This window comes from Pseudophryne corroboree, chromosome 9 (genome assembly GCF_028390025.1).
Source record: "Pseudophryne corroboree isolate aPseCor3 chromosome 9, aPseCor3.hap2, whole genome shotgun sequence".
NCBI lineage: Eukaryota > Metazoa > Chordata > Amphibia > Anura > Myobatrachidae > Pseudophryne > Pseudophryne corroboree.
In genome coordinates this window covers 308721124-308739061 of record NC_086452.1, presented here as the reverse complement: position 1 = coordinate 308739061, position 17938 = coordinate 308721124, and the positions used below count along the sequence as shown (strand labels likewise).

At 40.8% G+C, this 17938-nt stretch overlaps 1 long non-coding RNA gene across 1 annotated transcript; it reads right to left on the bottom strand.

The window, feature by feature from the left end:
• Nucleotides 1–3821: 3821 nt before the first annotated feature.
• Nucleotides 3822–4169, bottom strand: LOC134956988 (uncharacterized). Its single transcript, XR_010186361.1, has 3 exons — nt 4132–4169; nt 3982–4045; nt 3822–3884 (listed from the first exon to the last, which is right to left on the bottom strand). It is a non-coding gene; the product is annotated as an uncharacterized LOC134956988 (long non-coding RNA).
• Between the last annotated feature and the right edge of the window lie 13769 nt (nt 4170–17938).

Genomic DNA, 17938 nt, shown 5'->3' with positions numbered 1-17938 from the left:
GTTGTAATAATAGGTCTTAACTGGATTCCTCTTGGATTACCCCATGAAATGGTTTAGATTAATAATATATAGGATTATACCTAATTTTCAAAGGTGGCTGGTGAGCTGTATGTATTAGATGTATCTGATGTGATAAAGTAATACTAGCTTTCCTGGTAGTGGAGATAAATTAGATCTTGGAGATTATAACTTACGTAGATTATTTGTCCACTCCAGCATTTGTTGTTTTTATAGCCATTATAATATAGGTATACTTCTGATGAGTTTGGTTTACTGTTTTGCACTGTTTGCGCGTCGCTATGTGGAAGCGTTGCTATGCTCGGCGACGTCAGTAGGGAAACTGTTGTTGAGATACCTTTGAACCGGAAGTACTGGCATAGCCATTTCTGCATCCGTGGTAATGGAACGCACGCCGGGTCCGGACATGCGGCAGTGGAACGCACGCCGTGATGGGCGCAGGTGGAGCGCATCTCCTGCAATGAGCAGGATATTGTGCTGGCCATTTGAAATGGGGGTATTTAAGAGGTCTCCAGGTATGTGACTTCTGCTGCAATGACTCTGCTATGTTGTTATGCTGGTGGCTTGTATTGCTGACACGCTTGACAAAGACCGGATGGACCGAAACGTCGCTGTGATTCTGTCTACATGCATATAATGAAGCCTTGCATTTGTATCTTTGTGAGTATGATATAATAAATTTCCTTCAAGCACATTTATGGACTGGAGAGTACCTACTTATAAGAATCTATATTTATCAGAAATCACCCATATAGGGTATCATCTGTGTAGAAGCACCCCAAAGATGAACTTTTGATGAGAGTGCAGGACTTCCCCATTGGAGATATATATATATATATACATATATATATATATATATATAACTCAATGTACGGAGAGCACTCCAAGTGAAAAGATTAACAGTCCCGGTGCCAGCGCTAGGTATTTCTTGCCGAAATCCAATATAAGCGTGAGGGTAATCCGCAGCACACGGTAATAAATGCAAACGAGAGATAGCAGAATAACTGCAACGTTTCGATATTTATTATATAGTCTTCAGGCACAACAACAATACAAACATACAACTGACCTTATATCCCGTCTCACCCACATGGCAGGGATCGCGTCCGGAAACAGGGGGACGACGCACAGAAGTGACGTCATCACCACCCGTCCGTTGCTATGAATCCGAGCCAAACAATAACATTAAAAACAAGATAAAATCGGCTGATAGTTACAAACAGAAACATTCTATGGGAGTATAATCAGTAACATATCAAAAATGAGATATACACAATGGCATATAACAAAATCCAATGAGCATTTTAAATACACGCAGATATGCCTGAAAACTCATTCAAACCCTTGGGAGATAAGGTTTGTAAACGGTGAATCCACCGAGCCTCACATTTCAACAATTTAGAGGCACGATCGCCCCGTCTTAAATCTATTGGTATATGATCAATGATCATGTACCGTAATGTAGCCAAACTGTGCCCCGCCTGCATAAAATGACGGGCCACTGGTTGGTCACTATGGTTAGTAGTAATAGCTTGTCTAATCGCATATCTATGAGTAGCCATACGTTCTCGTAGGGTGCGCTCAGTCTTCCCTACATAACTGAGTCCGCAAGGGCATGTGATAAGATACACAATAAAACGTGTAGTGCAAGATAACCGGTGTCTAATATAAAATTTCTTACCGCTGTATGGATGACAAAAACTGTCGCCAACAACAAGGGAGCGACAGGTAGTACAATCCAGGCAGCGGAAGCACCCATTCTTGCGTGTAAGGAAACCTCTAGTAATAGGTTGTTGCTGTAAATCAGTGACATCAGTGCGCATAACTATATCTCTAATATTGCGGCCACGAGTATAGCAATTCATCACTCGCATCTGTGTAAGATTTAGTGCTCCATCAGATTGGACAATAGGCCACAATTTCTTACTGATCTGGCTAATAGACCCACTAGCAGGATTGAAGTGATTAACCCATGGCATAACACAATTAGTAGGTCCCTTCCTGTTACATCGAGGAATACGTAACGCTTTTGGCTGCTCCCTTGTTGTTGGTGACAGTTTTTGTCATCCATACAGCGGTAAGAAATTTTATATTAGACACCGGTTATCTTGCACTACACGTTTTATTGTGTATCTTATCACATGCCCTTGCGGACTCAGTTATGTAGGGAAGACTGAGCGCACCCTACGAGAACGTATGGCTACTCATAGATATGCGATTAGACAAGCTATTACTACTAACCATAGTGACCAACCAGTGGCCCGTCATTTTATGCAGGCGGGGCACAGTTTGGCTACATTACGGTACATGATCATTGATCATATACCAATAGATTCAAGACGGGGCGATCGTGCCTCTAAATTGTTGAAATGTTAGGCTCGGTGGATTCACCGTTTACAAACCTTATCTCCCAAGGGTTTGAATGAGTTTTCAGGCATATCTGCGTGTATTTAAAATGCTCATTGGATTTTGTTATATGCCATTGTGTACATCTCATTTTTGATATGTTACTGATTATACTCCCATAGAATGTTTCTGTTTGTAACTATCAGCCGATTTTATCTTGTTTTTAATGTTATTGTTTGGCTCGGATTCATAGCAACGGACGGGTGGTGATGACGTCACTTCTGTGCGTCGTCCCCCTGTTTCCGGATGCGATCCCTGCCATGTGGGTGAGACGGGATATAAGGTCAGTTGTATGTTTGTATTGTTGTTGTGCCTGAAGACGATATAATAAATATCGAAACGTTGCAGTTATTCTGCTATCTCTCGTTTGCATTTATTACCGTGTACTGCGGATTACCCTCACGCTTATATATATATATATATATATACTAAGTTTTCCTTATACGCTATTATTAATGATGTAGTAGACCTCGATCATTAATTATGCCGGGGTAGTATGTTATTAAATAATGTACTGTTAATGAGCAACTTCCCCCAAGTTAGGCCTCTTGCCAATAGGCCTATAGAGATTACTGCAAATAGTTGTTTTTTCGGGTGCGCTCTGAGTTCAACGGATCTTACCAATATGGATGTGAACTGTGGATGTTCTATATATCTCATAAAATGACACCCAAAGTTTATAATACAATTTTATTGTTAAAATACAAGTAAAACTTCAAGAATTCAATTTAAGTACATTCTCTTATATAAAAAATAAAATTTCAACTGTTCAAGGGTTTTATCTGCCCATGCAATGTTTTGTTAATACAACGATTAAAATTAAAAATTGTTGTTTCAACCAACGCGTTTCATCTATTGCGACTTCTTCGGGGGTGTCTTTGGGTGTAAGAAAGGAAAAAATAATATTTTATCGTACAGCACAGAAGTATATAAAATTGATACAATCAATAGTTAAAATAGATTACATTATTTTTACCTTATCTGGTATCCAATTTCCTCCACATAATTTTTATAGTTTTCTAATTTTACCATATATGTTTTACAACCAGAGTAATAAATAATGCTCATCAGTTAAAAGACTCTATAGTTATCTAAATATTGTTTGAACAATTTGCTTACTATATGTCCTATTATTGGACTCTCTTTTAGATGGAAACACCATAAGTGAGAGTAAACAATATACTTACTATTTGTCCTATTATTGGACTCCCATTTTGTGGGAACAGAAAAATTCCTCACTCATAAATGGACCACCGTAAGTAAGAGCAAACAATTATGCCTAAATGGATAAAAACATACATTTGAATGTTTTATTATATTTTTAATATTTGTAGTATTATTTTTGCTCCAATATAGACATTCTATATAGTATGTAATTGAATGGGTAGAGTACTTACTAATAACACAGTCTCATGTGGATTACATTAGTGGATAACAGCTGACTTGGTTTCTTAAAATTCCTATAAGTAAATTATTTTATATTTATATTCTATATTTAAACCATTGCATTAACCCCATTATAACATTTCCACGTTAGGGATACAGGTGGATACTTACTTTGCACATAAATTTTAAGTTATTTTTAGCAGTGCTTTTCCAGTTGTCCAGAATCTAATGCGACCTATTAGAAAATTATATTAGATGAGATTGATCTAATTTTATACTAAGCTTAATAACATTTGATTTAAAAAAAGATATTGTGCTTACCTGCAGCAGTCAATCACATCTATGAGGTATGGAGTCCAAAAGCAGAGTGATTGCTGTTCCCTAAGGGCTCTCTATTTAAACCCCCTCGGCCATTACATCACTTCCTGTTTCATAAAAATTTGATTTGTTTTTTAAACTACTTAATTTTCTACTATGTATATTTTCATATCTAACCAATGTTTGATTATTATTAAGTGGACCTTAAATATTCATAGATGGTCAGTGAAATTTATTTAGCTGGCATGCATGGACTTCATAGTCTGTTTTGCGTTCCAGGTCGGGACCTCCGCTTCCTGGTAGCACTCCAAGCCTCTTTGTGTGCGCGTGACATCACGAGTCACATGCACGTCACGTGACCGATCACATGGGGGCAATAGCGGACACTCATTGGAAGGACCGTTGGCATGGCGACCTGGTCTTTTCTTTTTGCTGGATGTATCTGTATCGGCGTTTAAGTTATTTTCAACGTGTCACATGACCGCGCCTGGGTCTAATCATATGGAAGCATTTTCGGTCTCCTGTGAGACCGTTGATGTAATAACAGTATTTTAGTATAACAGTATTTAAATATTAACCCTGTTTCCATCCTGATTAATTGCTAATTATAATGTTCTCATGGCACCAGTCACCTTATAATTTTATGAGTGGCTCTCATTATTAAATGCATTATACTATTTAATAATAAATAAGTATTTATTTTATTTTAATAGTGACACGCTACACTCCATTGTTTAGTGATCTCCCTTACACACTATTAATAAAATACCTGTTGCCTCTAGCAACTACCTTCTAGTGATTTATAGTGACATAGTTAGTCATGTTATTAATTTATGTTAGTGATTTATAGTGGCATAATAGATCATGTTATTAAAAATTCATCATATTGATGAAAAACATGTTGTCTCCCATTTGTCTTCTAATGATTTATAGTAGAGATGAGCGGGTTCGGTTCCTCGGGATCCGAACCCCCCCAAACTCCACCCATTTTACACGGTTCCGAGGCAGCCTCGGATCCTCCCGCCTTGCCCGGTTAACCCGAGCGCTCCCAAACGTCATCATCCTGCTGTCGGATTCTCGCGAGATTCCTATTCTATATAAGGAGCCGCGCGTTGCCGCCATTTTCACTCGTGCTTTGGAGATGATAGCGAGAAGACGTGGCTGCGTTCTCTCAGTTTCTGTGTTCAGTGTGCTGCAAATATCTGTGCTCAGTGTGCTGCAAATATCTGTGCTCAGTGTGCTGAAAATATCTACGTTCTCTGCCTGAAAAACGCTCCATATCTGTGCTGCATTGTAGTATATAGTAGGAGGACATTGCAGAATTTTGCTGACCACCAGTACATATATAGCAGTACGGTACAGTAGTCCATTGCTCTACCTCTATGTCATCAAGTATACTATCCATCCATACCTGTGCTGCATTTTAGTTGTGCGCAGTATATAGTATGACAGTGCAAAATGTTGCTGACCACCAGTATATAATATATATATAGCAGTACGGTACAGTAGTTTATTGCTCTACCTCTGTGTCGTCAAGTATACTATCCATCCATACCTGGCCTGCATTTTAGTTGTGCGCAGTATATAGTAGGAGGACAGTGCAGAATTTTGCTGACCACCAGTATATAATAAATATATAGCAGTACGGTACAGTAGTCCATTGCTCTACCTCTGTGTCATCAAGTATACTATCCATCCATACCTGTGTTGCATTTTAGTTGTGCGAAGTATATAGTAGGAGGACAGTGCAGAATTTTGCTGACCACCAGTATATAATATATATATATATAGCAGTACGGTACAGTAGTCCATTGCTCTACCTCTGTGTCGTCAAGTATACTATCCATCCATACCTGTGCTGAATTTTAGTTGTGCGCAGTATATAGTAGAAGGACAGTGCAGAATTTTGCTGACCACCAGTATATATTATATATATAGCAGTACGGTACAGTAGTCCATTGCTCTACCTCTGTGTCATCAAGTATACTATCCATCTATACCTGTGCTGCATTTTAGTTGTGCGCAGTATATAGTAGGAGGACAGTGCAAAATTTTGCTGACCACCAGTATATATATAGCAGTACGGTACAGTAGTCCATTGCTATTGATATATTACTGGCATATAATTCCACACATTAAAAAATGGAGAACAAAAATGTGGAGGGTAAAATAGGGAAAGATCAAGATCCACTTCCACCTCGTGCTGAAGCTGCTGCCACTAGTCATGGCCAAGATGATGAAATGCCATCAACATCGTCTGCCAAGGCCGATGCCCAATGTCATAGTAGAGAGCATGTAAAATCCAAAAAACAAAAGTTCAGTAAAATGACCCAAAAATCAAAATTAAAAGCGTCTGATGAGAAGCGTATACTTGCCAATATGCAATTTACGACACGGAGTGGCAAGGAACGGCTGAGGCCCTGGCCTATGTTCATGGCTAGTGGTTCAGATTCACATGAGGATGGAAGCACTTATCCTCTCGCTAGAAAAATGAAAAGACTTAAGCTGGCAAAAGCACAGCAAAGAACTGTGCGTTCTTCTTAATCACAAATCCCCAAGGAGAGTCCAATTGTGTCGGTTGCGATGCCTGACCTTCCCAACACTGGATGGGAAGAGGTGGCGCCTTCCACCATTTGCACGCCCCCTGCAAGTGCTGGAAGGAGCACCCACAGTCCTGTTCCTGATATTGAAATTGAAGATGTCACTGTTGAAGTACATCAGGATGAGGAAATGGGTGTTGCTGGCGCTGGGGAGGAAATTGACAAGGAGGATTCTGATGGTGAGGTGGTTTGTTTAAGTCAGGCACCCGGGGAGACACCTGTTGTCCGTGGGATGAATATGGCCATTGACATGCCTGGTCAAATTACAAAAAAAATCACCTCTTCGGTGTGGAATTATTTCAACAGAAATGCGGACAACAAGTGTCAAGCCGTGTGTTGCCTTTGTCAAGCTGTAATAAGTAGGGGTAAGGACGTTAACCACCTAGGAACATCCTCCCTTATACGTCACCTGGAGCGCATTCATCAGAAGTCATTGACAAGTTCAAAAACTTTGGGTGACAGCGGAAGCAGTCCACTGACAACTAAATCCCTTCCTCTTGTAACCAAGCTCCTGCAAACCACATCACCAACTCCCTCAGTGTCAATTTCCTCCTTAGACAGGAAAGCCAATAGTCCTGCAGGCCATGTCACTGTCAAGTCTGACGAGTCCTCTCCTGCCTGGGATTCCTCCGATGCATCCTTGAGTGTAACGCCTACTGCTGCTGGTGCTGCTGTTGTTGCTGCTGGGAGTCGATCGTCATCCCAGAGGGGAAATCGGAAGACCACTTGTACTACTTCCAGTAAGCAATTGACTGTCCAACAGTCCTTTGCGAGGAAGATGAAATATCACAGCAGTCATCCTGCTGCAAAGCAGATAACTCAGGCCTTGGCAGCCTGGGTGGTGTTAAACGTGTGTCTGGTATCCACCGTTAATTCATAGGGAATTAGACAATTTATTGAGTTAGTGTGACCCCGGTACCAAATACCATCTAGGTTCCACTTCTCTAGGCAGGCGATACCGAGAATGTACACAGGCCTCAGAAAAAGAGTCACCAGTGTCCTAAAAAATGCAGTTGTACCCAATGTCCACTTAACCACGGACATGTGGACAAGTGGAGCAGGGCAGACTCAGGACTATATGATTGTGACAGCCCACTGGGTAGATGTATTGCCTCCCGCAGCAAGAACAGCAGCGGCGGCACCAGTAGCAGCATCTCGCAAACGCCAACTTGTTCCTAGGCAGGCTACGCTTTGTATCACCGCTTTCCATAAGAGGCACACAGCTGACAACCTCCTACGGAAACTGAGGAACATCATCGCAGAATGGCTTACCCCAATTGGACTCTCCTGGGGATTTGTGACATCGGACAACGCCACCAATATTGTGCGTGCATTACATGTGGGCAAATTCCAGCACGTCCCATGTTTTGCACATACATTGAATTTGGTGGTGCAGAATTATTTTAAAAATGACAGGGGCGTGCAAGAGATGCTGTCGGTGGCCCGAAGAATTGTGGGCCACTTTCGGCATTCAGCCACCGCGTGCCGAAGACTGGAGCACCAGCAAACACTCCTGAACCGGCCCCGCCATCATCTGAAGCAAGAGGTGGTAACGAGGTGGAATTCAACCCTCTATATGCTTCAGAGGATGGAGGAGCAGCAAAAGGTCATTCAAACCTATACATCTGCCTACGATATAGGCAAAGGAGGGGGAATGCACCTGACTCAAGCGCAGTGGAGAATGATTTCAACGTTGTGCAAGGTTCTGCAACCCTTTGAACTTGCCACACATGAAGTCAGATCAGATACTGCCAGCCTGAGTCAGGTCATTCCCCTCATCAGGCTTTTGCAGAAGAAGCTGGAGAGATTGAAGGAGGAGCTAAAATGGAGCGATTCCACTAGGCATGTGGGACTTGTGGATGGAGCCCTTAATTCGCTTAACCAGGATTCACGGGTGGTCAATCTGCTGAAATCAGAGCACTACATTTTGGCCACCGTGTTCGATCCTAGGTTTAAAGCCTGCATTGTATCTCTCTTTCCGGCAGACACAAGTCTGCAGAGGTGCATAGACCTGCTGGTGAGACAATTGTCAAGTCAAGCGGAACGTGACCCGTCAACAGCTCCTCCTCCACATTCTCCCACAACTGGGGCTGCGAGGAAAAGGCTAAGAATTCCGAGCCCATCCGCTGGCGGTGATGCAGGGCAGTCTGGAGCGAGTGCTGACATCTGGTCCGGACTGAAGGACCTGCCAACAATTACTAACATGTCGTCTACTGTCACTGCATATGATTCTGTCATTGAAAGAATGGTGGAGGATTATATGGGTGACTGCATAAAAGTAGGCACATCAGACAGTCCGTACGTATACTGGCAGGAAAAATTTGGAGGCCCTTGCAGAAACTGGCTTTATTTTACCTAAGTTGCCCCCCCTCCAGTGTTTACTCCAAAAGAGTGTTTAGTGCAGCCGCTCACCTTGTCAGCAATCGGTGTACGAGGTTACTTCCAGAAAATGTGGAGAAGATGATGTTCATCAAAATGAATTATAATCAATTCCTCCGTGGAGACATTCACCAGCAATTGCCTCCAGAAAGTACACAGGGACCTGAGATGGTGGATTCCAGTGGGGACGAATTAATAATCTGTGAGGAGGGGGATGTACACAGTGAAAGGGGTGAGGAATCGGACGAAGAGGAGGAGGTGGACATCTTGCCTCTGTAGAGCCTGTTTTTGCAAGGAGAGATTGATTGCTTCTTCTTTGGTGGGGACCCAAACCAACCAGTCATTTCAGTCACAGTCGTGTGGCAGACCCTGTCGCTGAAATGATGGGCTTGTTAAAGTGTGCATGTCCTGTTTATACAACATAAGGGTGGGTGGGAGGGCCCAAGGAATATTCCATCTTGCACCTCTTTTTTCTTTAATTTATCTTTGTATCATGTGCTGTTTGGGGACTATTTTTTGAAGTGCCATCCTGTCTGACACTGCAGTGCAACTCCTAGATGGGCCAGGTGTTTGTGTCGGCCACTTGGGTCGCTTAGCTTAGCCATCCAGCGACCTTGGTGCACCTCTTTTTTTATTTGCATCATGTGCTGTTTGGGGGCTATTTTTTAAATCTGCCATCCTGTCTGACACTGCAGTGCCACTCCTAGATGGGCCAGGTGTTTGTGTCGGCCACTTGCGTCGCTTAGCTTAGTCATCCAGCGACCTTGGTGCAAATTTTAGGACTAAAAATAATATTGTGAGGTATGAGGTGTTCAGAATAGACTGGAAATGAGTGGAAATTATGGTTATTGAGGTTAATAGTACTATGGGATCAAAATGACCCACAAATTCTATGATTTAAGCTGTTTTTGAGGGTTTTTTATATAAAAACACCCGAATCCAAAACACACCCAAATACGACAAAAAAATTTCAGGGAGGTTTTGCCAAAACGCGTCCGAATCCAAAACACGGCCGCGGAACCGAATCCAAAACCAAAACACAAAACCCGAAAAATTTCCGGTGCACATTACTAATTTATAGTGACATAATTGATCATATTACCTGTTGTCTCCAACAACAACTTTCTAATAATTATATTGTTATATTAATTAAATAATTTTTTTATAAATACTATCGTGACACAATTAATTTCAATAAATATGTTCTTTAATTTTATAAAACTAAAAAGGAGTCTTTCAGCTAATATACATTTCACATACAGATTTAGCATAACGGAAAAAACAACCTACATTTTATATACAGGATTTGACATAATAAAGGACAATTTTTATTAATCACAAATACAACCCTAAGAAAGTTGATACATTAAGGACTTGAGTAGCTTTTTCTTTTTTTCTTCAATGTTTTAAGTAACGTTCCTTGGAAAAGATTAGCGCAATTTAGATCTGATTGACCCTTACCATACCCCCACTTTTTTACCATCTCTTCATTATTTGGAATGATTGTGTTCAGAGCCCTTCTTCATTCTTGGGGGGGTTCAAACTACAATCTATATATCTCTTTCAAGGGTGTCTAATTTAAATTGTTCATAAAAATGAAACTATATCAATACCTTTGTTGATCTCATGAGGGGCTAATGTGTTAAGGGTAAATGTCCAATAAGACTCCCTTTTAGATAGTTATAATTCTCTATTGTCTCCCTTTTCATTTTCTTTAATATGTTCCAAAATTTTGAACCTTAAGCCTTTTGTATCGGAATCATGAAATTCTGAGAAATGTCTCGGTGAACTATGAGTACTTATTTTGTTTTTACTATTTCTCAAATGTTATTGAATATGTAGTTTAATCATACATTTGATTTTACCTACGTATGCTTTTCCACATTCACAGGTAATTCTGTATACAGGTTGAGTATCCCTTATCCAAAATGCTTGGGACCAGAGGTATTTTGGATATCGGATTTTTCCGTATTTTGGAATAATTGCATACCATAAAGAGATATCATGGAGATGGGACCTAAATATAAGAACAGAATGCATTTATGTTACATATACACCTTATATACACAGCCTGAAGGTCATTTTAGACAATATTTTTTATAACTTTGTGCATTAAACAAAGTGTGTCTACATTCACACAATTCATTTATGTTTCATATACCCCTTATACACACAGCCTAAAGGTCATTTAATACAATATTTTTAATAACTTTGTGTATTAAACAAAGTTTGTGTACATTGAGCCATCAAAAAACAAAGGTTTCACTATCTCACTCTCACTCAAAAAAGTCCGTATTTCGGAATATTCCGTATTTCGGAATTTATGGATATGGGATACTCAACCTGTATAATAAATGTAGTATTACATGTGTATAGTCCTTTCAAACTGAGGGCCTTATTATTCATTTTGTCATATGTAACTGGTGATTTCTCTACAAATTTACAGCATATACATTTTGTACAAGAATAACATCCTGATTTCTTAAAAAAAATCCCAGAATTTATACTGACTGTTTCTAAAGGTCTTAGGTTTCTAGGAGCTAGAACATTTTTAAGGTTCTGAGCTTTACATAATGTGATCATAGGTTTGGAAGAAAGATGGGTGCCCAAAATTGGATCCTTTTGTAAGATACCCCAATTCTTTTCTATAATTTTCTTTGTTATACTGAGTTATGAAGGGTCTGTTGTTGGTAGTGTCTGTTCCTTTCTCAAAATTGGGATTTAGTAAATCTAATTTATTTATTTTAAAAGCCTTATTTCTTGCTTCCTCATTATGATCTTTATAATAACCTCTTTCAACAAACCTTTTGGCCAGTTGGTCAGTTTGTTCCCAATATTGGATGTCATCACTACAATTTCCTCTGATTCGAAGGAACTGTCCATAAGGTACATTGTTTTTCCAATTGTAATGATGACAACTATCTGCAAGGATGTAACTATTGGCATCCGTTTCTTTAAAAAAATTGGAAGTTTCTATTATGCCTGACGATAAACCTTCCAACTTAATCTATACTTTTTACATCTGTTTTGTGGGTAAATTTCAAATTGAAGGAATTATTGTTAATATATTCTATACATTTTTCAATACTTTCAAGTTCTCCCACCCAGATAATAATTAGATCGTCTGTATACCTTTTATACATTTTTATATGTTTTTTTCCCAGTTTGTATCATAAACAAATTTTTGTTCCCATTCACCCATAAGTATATTAGCGTTAGCAGGTGAAAATTTTGTACCCATGGCTGTGCCCTGGCTTTGAAGAAAATACACACCCTCAAATATAAAATATTTATGTTTTAAAATAAATGTAATACTGTCCAATATAAATATTCATTATTTCACTGACAATCCATCATCTTCAGATAACTTTTTCTTAACTGCTTCTACTCCTGTGTTGTGGGGTATTGAGGAATATAAAGACTGAACATCAATTGTCAACCATCTTGAATTTGGGTCCCAATTAGTTTCTTTTATGATGTTTAAGACTGTAGTAGAATCTTTTAAATAAGATTTTAAGCTCTTTTTTTAAATTCAATAATCTTTTACTGTTTTTCTTTTTTCCAATAAAACAAAAAACAAAACAATAAGTACAATACATTTCTAAGACTAGGGTAATGCGCAGATTCCCAACATTATCAATTTCTCAACACCGCTTCCAAGATGTGCATGCCTACATTTCCAAACTAACATATAAAAATCAGCATAGAGTGTCTCAGGTCATCGATGGCTGCCAAACTACAGTACATATATAAGTTTCTAGCCACGAAGCATAACTGTGCATTACAATACATATCAACAGGTAGGGGCAGAGGAGTGGCTGGTCGCAGGTACGGGCAGAGGAGTGGCTGGTCCCAGGTATCATAAAAACACATATACGAAGAAGAGTCAATTTTCCCGATGGAGATCTAGCTACTAAAATCCCAGACAACCTACTGGCATGCATCACAATCCTCCAATCATATAGATATTAACCACACAATAGCGAATATTCAGACATTCCGGCTTACCGAATATGGGGATTCAAGCCATCTACCCCATAAGTCGTGATATTTTTTCCCTGCTTTCCTGGCTAAGTATACATATTTCTCGTGAGAGGCCGTATCATTAACAAGTGACACCCAAGACTGTATTGTGGGAGCATCCTTGGCCAACCAGAGTTTGGCGATACACACCTTGGCCAGGCCAAAAACATTAATTACATAATGTCTGATAGGGGCGTCCAGTGCGTCCTCCTCCATAGCTGATAATACACAAGTCACCAGGGTACACACAACAGATGGAATTCCAGTTGACACCAGGGCACTAATGACACCAGACCAGAATGCCACAATCTTGGAGCAAAGCCAGATAATGTGCCAGAAATCTGCATCTAAACTGCCACATTTAGGACATCTGGTAGAGTGAGTACCCCCTATATGACATAGTCACACTGGTGTCATATATACTCTGTGTATAATAAACAGTTGAATTTGTTGATATCTAGTGGTGGTAGTGGATACTCAGAGAGCCTAATGCACCCTCCCATATCTCATCTGAAATTGATCCCAGGTCAGTTTCCCACTTATTTCTAAGAAGGGACAGATGGTCAGAGTAGTGAGACCGAAGCACACTTGTATAAATGTTGGATACCAAATGACCATTCCCTAGGCTCAATAACAGGGACCTGACTGGGGAGTCGATAATCACAGGAGGGATATCGGGAAACTGTGCATTAATCGCATGTCTCAATTGCAGGTAGCGGAAAAAATAGTAAGAGGGTACATTGTAATCCTGTTGGAGTTGCAGGAAGGATTTCAGTTTATCGCCATTATACAAGTGTCCCAGGGAGGTCACACCCCATCTCCTCCACACCGCCCCAGGCTGCAGCGAGGCCAGTTCTGGAAGACCAAGGACATTGTCCAACGGAGTATCTGGGTCTATGCCCTGGCCTAATAAGAGAACATGCACCTGTTTCCATACAAGAATGGCCTGTTTTATTATAGGGATCTTGGACAATTTAGAGTTCCCACAGAGCAACATTTGCAAGGGAGTGCCATCAAGATATTCCCGGAGAAACAGTTGTGAGTGTATAGCCAGAGTGTCTGAGTCAGTCACCCATAACCAAATGTGTGCCAACTGCGCAGCGTAGTAATAAAATTTAAAAATAGGGAGGGCTAAGACCCCCATCAGTCGTGGCCTGGACAAGCTGTCAAGCCTCAACAGTGCTCACCTACTGGCCCAGATCAAGGAAGATAGCAAACTGTCAATCTGACAGAATATTTTTAAGCTAATGAATATAGGCCATTGCTGGAGGACATACAGAAGCTTAGGTAGAAACACCATTTTCACCAAGTTGACCCTGCCCATCACCGTCAGAGGTAAATTCCCCCAAGTCCTGACCTTTGAGCGAAGGTACACAAGCTGAGGCATGATATTAAGAGAAATATAAGTACAGGGATCATTCGATACCCATATACCCAGGTACTTGAAAGAATCCACCCATTTAAGCGGGACATGGATCAAGGGGGTTACTGGGATAGGGCCCCTGAGTGGAGTAATGTTGGATTTATCCCAGTTTATTTTGAGCCCAGAGAAATGGCCATAGGCATTTATCAAGTTGAGGATAGTGGGCATAGAGGAAGCGTAATCATCAACAAATAATAAAAGGTCATCAGCGTATAGTGCTATTCTGTCCTCTTTCGCGCCCACCCTAATACCCAGGCTGTCTGGACTAGCTTTAATCAAACATGCCAGAGGCTCAATAGCAATGGCGAACAGAGTTGGGGACAGCGGGCAGCCTTGTCTCGTTCCCCTAGACAGGGGGAAGGAGTGGGACACATACCCGTTCACCGAAACTCTGGCCATGGGCAGGGAATATAGTAATTTAACATAGCTAATAAAGTTAGGACCCATGCCAAATCTACTCATAGTCTCCCATAGGAAGGCCCACTCCACCGAATCAAAGCCCTTCGCGGCATCTAAGGAGGCTATAATGGAGGAGCAGGCCTCCCCCCCGGGAAACCTGGAAATGAGTGAACAGGCGTCTCAAATTAACAGCAGTGGATTTACCAGGCATAAAGCCTGTTTGGTCAGGGTGAATGATTTTGGCTATAACACGGTTAAGTCTGGAGGCCAGGACCTTGGCCAGGATCTTAATATCCGTGGGCAGCAGGGAAATAGGACGGTATGATTCAACCCTCCTGGGGTCCTTATCCGGCTTAGGAATTACTATGATTAATGCCTCCGCCATAGACGAGGGAAGCATGTTTTGGGCAAAGATGGTATTATATAGGCTAAGCAGCTGGGGGGCAAAAAATTTGGCGTGCTTCTTATACAGCTCTGACGGGATGCCATCAAGGCCCGAGGCCTTACCATCAGGGGAAGCGGTGATCGCCATCTCAATATCTTCCAATGAAATCGGAGCATAAAGAAGAGCTCTGGCCTCATTGGAAATGCAGGGCAATTGAATTCCATCTAAATAATCACACAATTCTAGCGGGGAACAGGTTAATTTGGAACTATATAGCGCCTGATAATATGAAACAAATTCCACTACAATCTGGGGGGTGCGGTCCAGCACTGTCCTGGCCGAATCTATAACCTCCACCACCGTATGAGAGGAACGGTCCCCCCTTGCAAGATTAGCCAAATAAGAACTTGGTCTGTCCCCTGTAACATACTGGACATGCGAGGAAAAGAGAAGTCTGTGCTGGGTTTTCCCCCACAGATACTCCTTCCATTCTCCCTGAGCAGTGAGCCAGTCCAGCCTAGAGGCATCCAAGCCATCCTGCATATATACCTTTTCAGAAGCAACAACCCGGGTCTCCAATTCAGCTTCACGCTTCCTAAAGGAGGATTTAAGACTTCCCACTCGTTTAATCAAAGTCCCTCTCAGGAAAGCTTTAAATGTATCCCACAGTAGAGAGATATCGGTGGTGTCACTATGCATATCAAAGAACTCCAGCCAGCTAGCTTCCAGTTCAGATCCCTCACCCATATGCGTCAACCAGAACGGGTTAAATTTCCACACTGCCTGTCCTCGCTGACAGTCTAAATCAATATGTAACGATATAGGGGAGTGATCCGAAATACCCCTAGTCTCATACCTAACACTGTAAACTTTAGGCAAGAGTTCCCGAGAAAGGGGAGCCAAGTCTATCCTAGAGAAGGAAGAGTGAGAGTGTGAAAAACATGAGTACTGCATCAGATCGGGGTACTTCAATCTCCAGGGATCAACCAAACCCAGCTCAGAGACCGTGTCTGCAAACGAAGATCGCCTAGGCAGAGGGATGGAAGATGCCGCAGATAACCTATCCATCTCATGGTTTAAGAAAATACAATATGAGAGTGCGCTTATCAAATCCGATGTAGATTTTATTTTTTTATTTTTTTATAATAATAAAAAACTTTTTATTGTATCCATACAATTCTATATAATCTAATATCAGCCGGCCGGCTATATACAAAACTTATTTCCAATAAAAAATACTGACATAATTTTAAAACATCGGATTTGATAAGCGCACTCTCATATTGTATTTTTTTGTCTATATTGGGGTAAATGACCTAGTACCCCTGAGAGAGCTGCTGCCGAATCCGACAATTGCAGCGCCAGGAACACTGTGCTGTCATGGTTTAAGACATTGTTAAAGTCACCCATACAGATAGCGGCTACCCCAGGGGATGCAGCCATAAAAACAGATGCCTTTTTAAGCACATCGTGCGAGTATGGATGGGGCACATATACAGCCAGCAACAGTAGGGGGACGGAGTTAATTTTACATTTTAAAAACACATATCTACCCCATTGATCCGTCTGCACACTATCAAACGAGAAGGGAACAGATTTTTTAATTAGGATCGACACTCCCCGGGACGCAACGATATGCATGGAATGAAAAGCCCACCCCACCCATGGCTTCTTGAGAGACATAATTTTAGTACCTACTAAGTGGGTTTCCATCAGGCAAGTAATATCCGATGCGTAGTGCTTGATCTGTCGAAGTACTAGGAAGCGCTTGATTTTGTCATTGATCCCCCTTACGTTCCATGACAGAAGCGTAACCAAAGCTATAACAAAGCATCCATTTAATGAAGCAGAGCACCCGCGACCAGCCATCTCCAGCACACAGTAAAAACAATATGCCCGCAATGAGTCGCGACAGAAACATAATAGAAATAAGCACAATGCACACCTGGAAATAAAAACAAAAAAATAACATTATCTGTAAATAACGCCCAGCCCCACCCCGTATACCACTAAAAACTTGCAGCATACCTGGTTCCCTAACAATCAAAATTCCCTAAACACTAACTATAAGAACTACCACAGAGAAATACCTTTACATACTCTACTGGTATAAAAACAAAAACAAAATCCAATATCCAATCGGAGGCCAAGAATTTAATGACCTTAAGGCAGGAGAAACTCCCAGCTAAAGTCAAATATCCCCCTAGGCCATCCCAGCAACCCCGACTAAGAAAAACTAGGGATCACACAATGGGACGAACACAGAGCAGATGGCCCAGAAAATAAATAAATAAATAAATAAATAAATACATATATATATATATATATATATATATATATATATATATAAACACAAATTCCCAAGTGCGCTAAGGTGGAATGTATTTACACACTTCTTCCAGCGTTAATTTCGTCGGAATGTAGACTGGAGGATATTTAAATCTGGGGACCTGTTACAGACACCCCTCACCAGAATAGTCACCCAAACAAGAGGCCAACAGGTCAATTAATAAAAAGTTATTTTAATAACGTACAATTGAACATATGGATTTTTACACACTTCACAATATAAAATTGTATAAATAAAATACAACCAAAAGA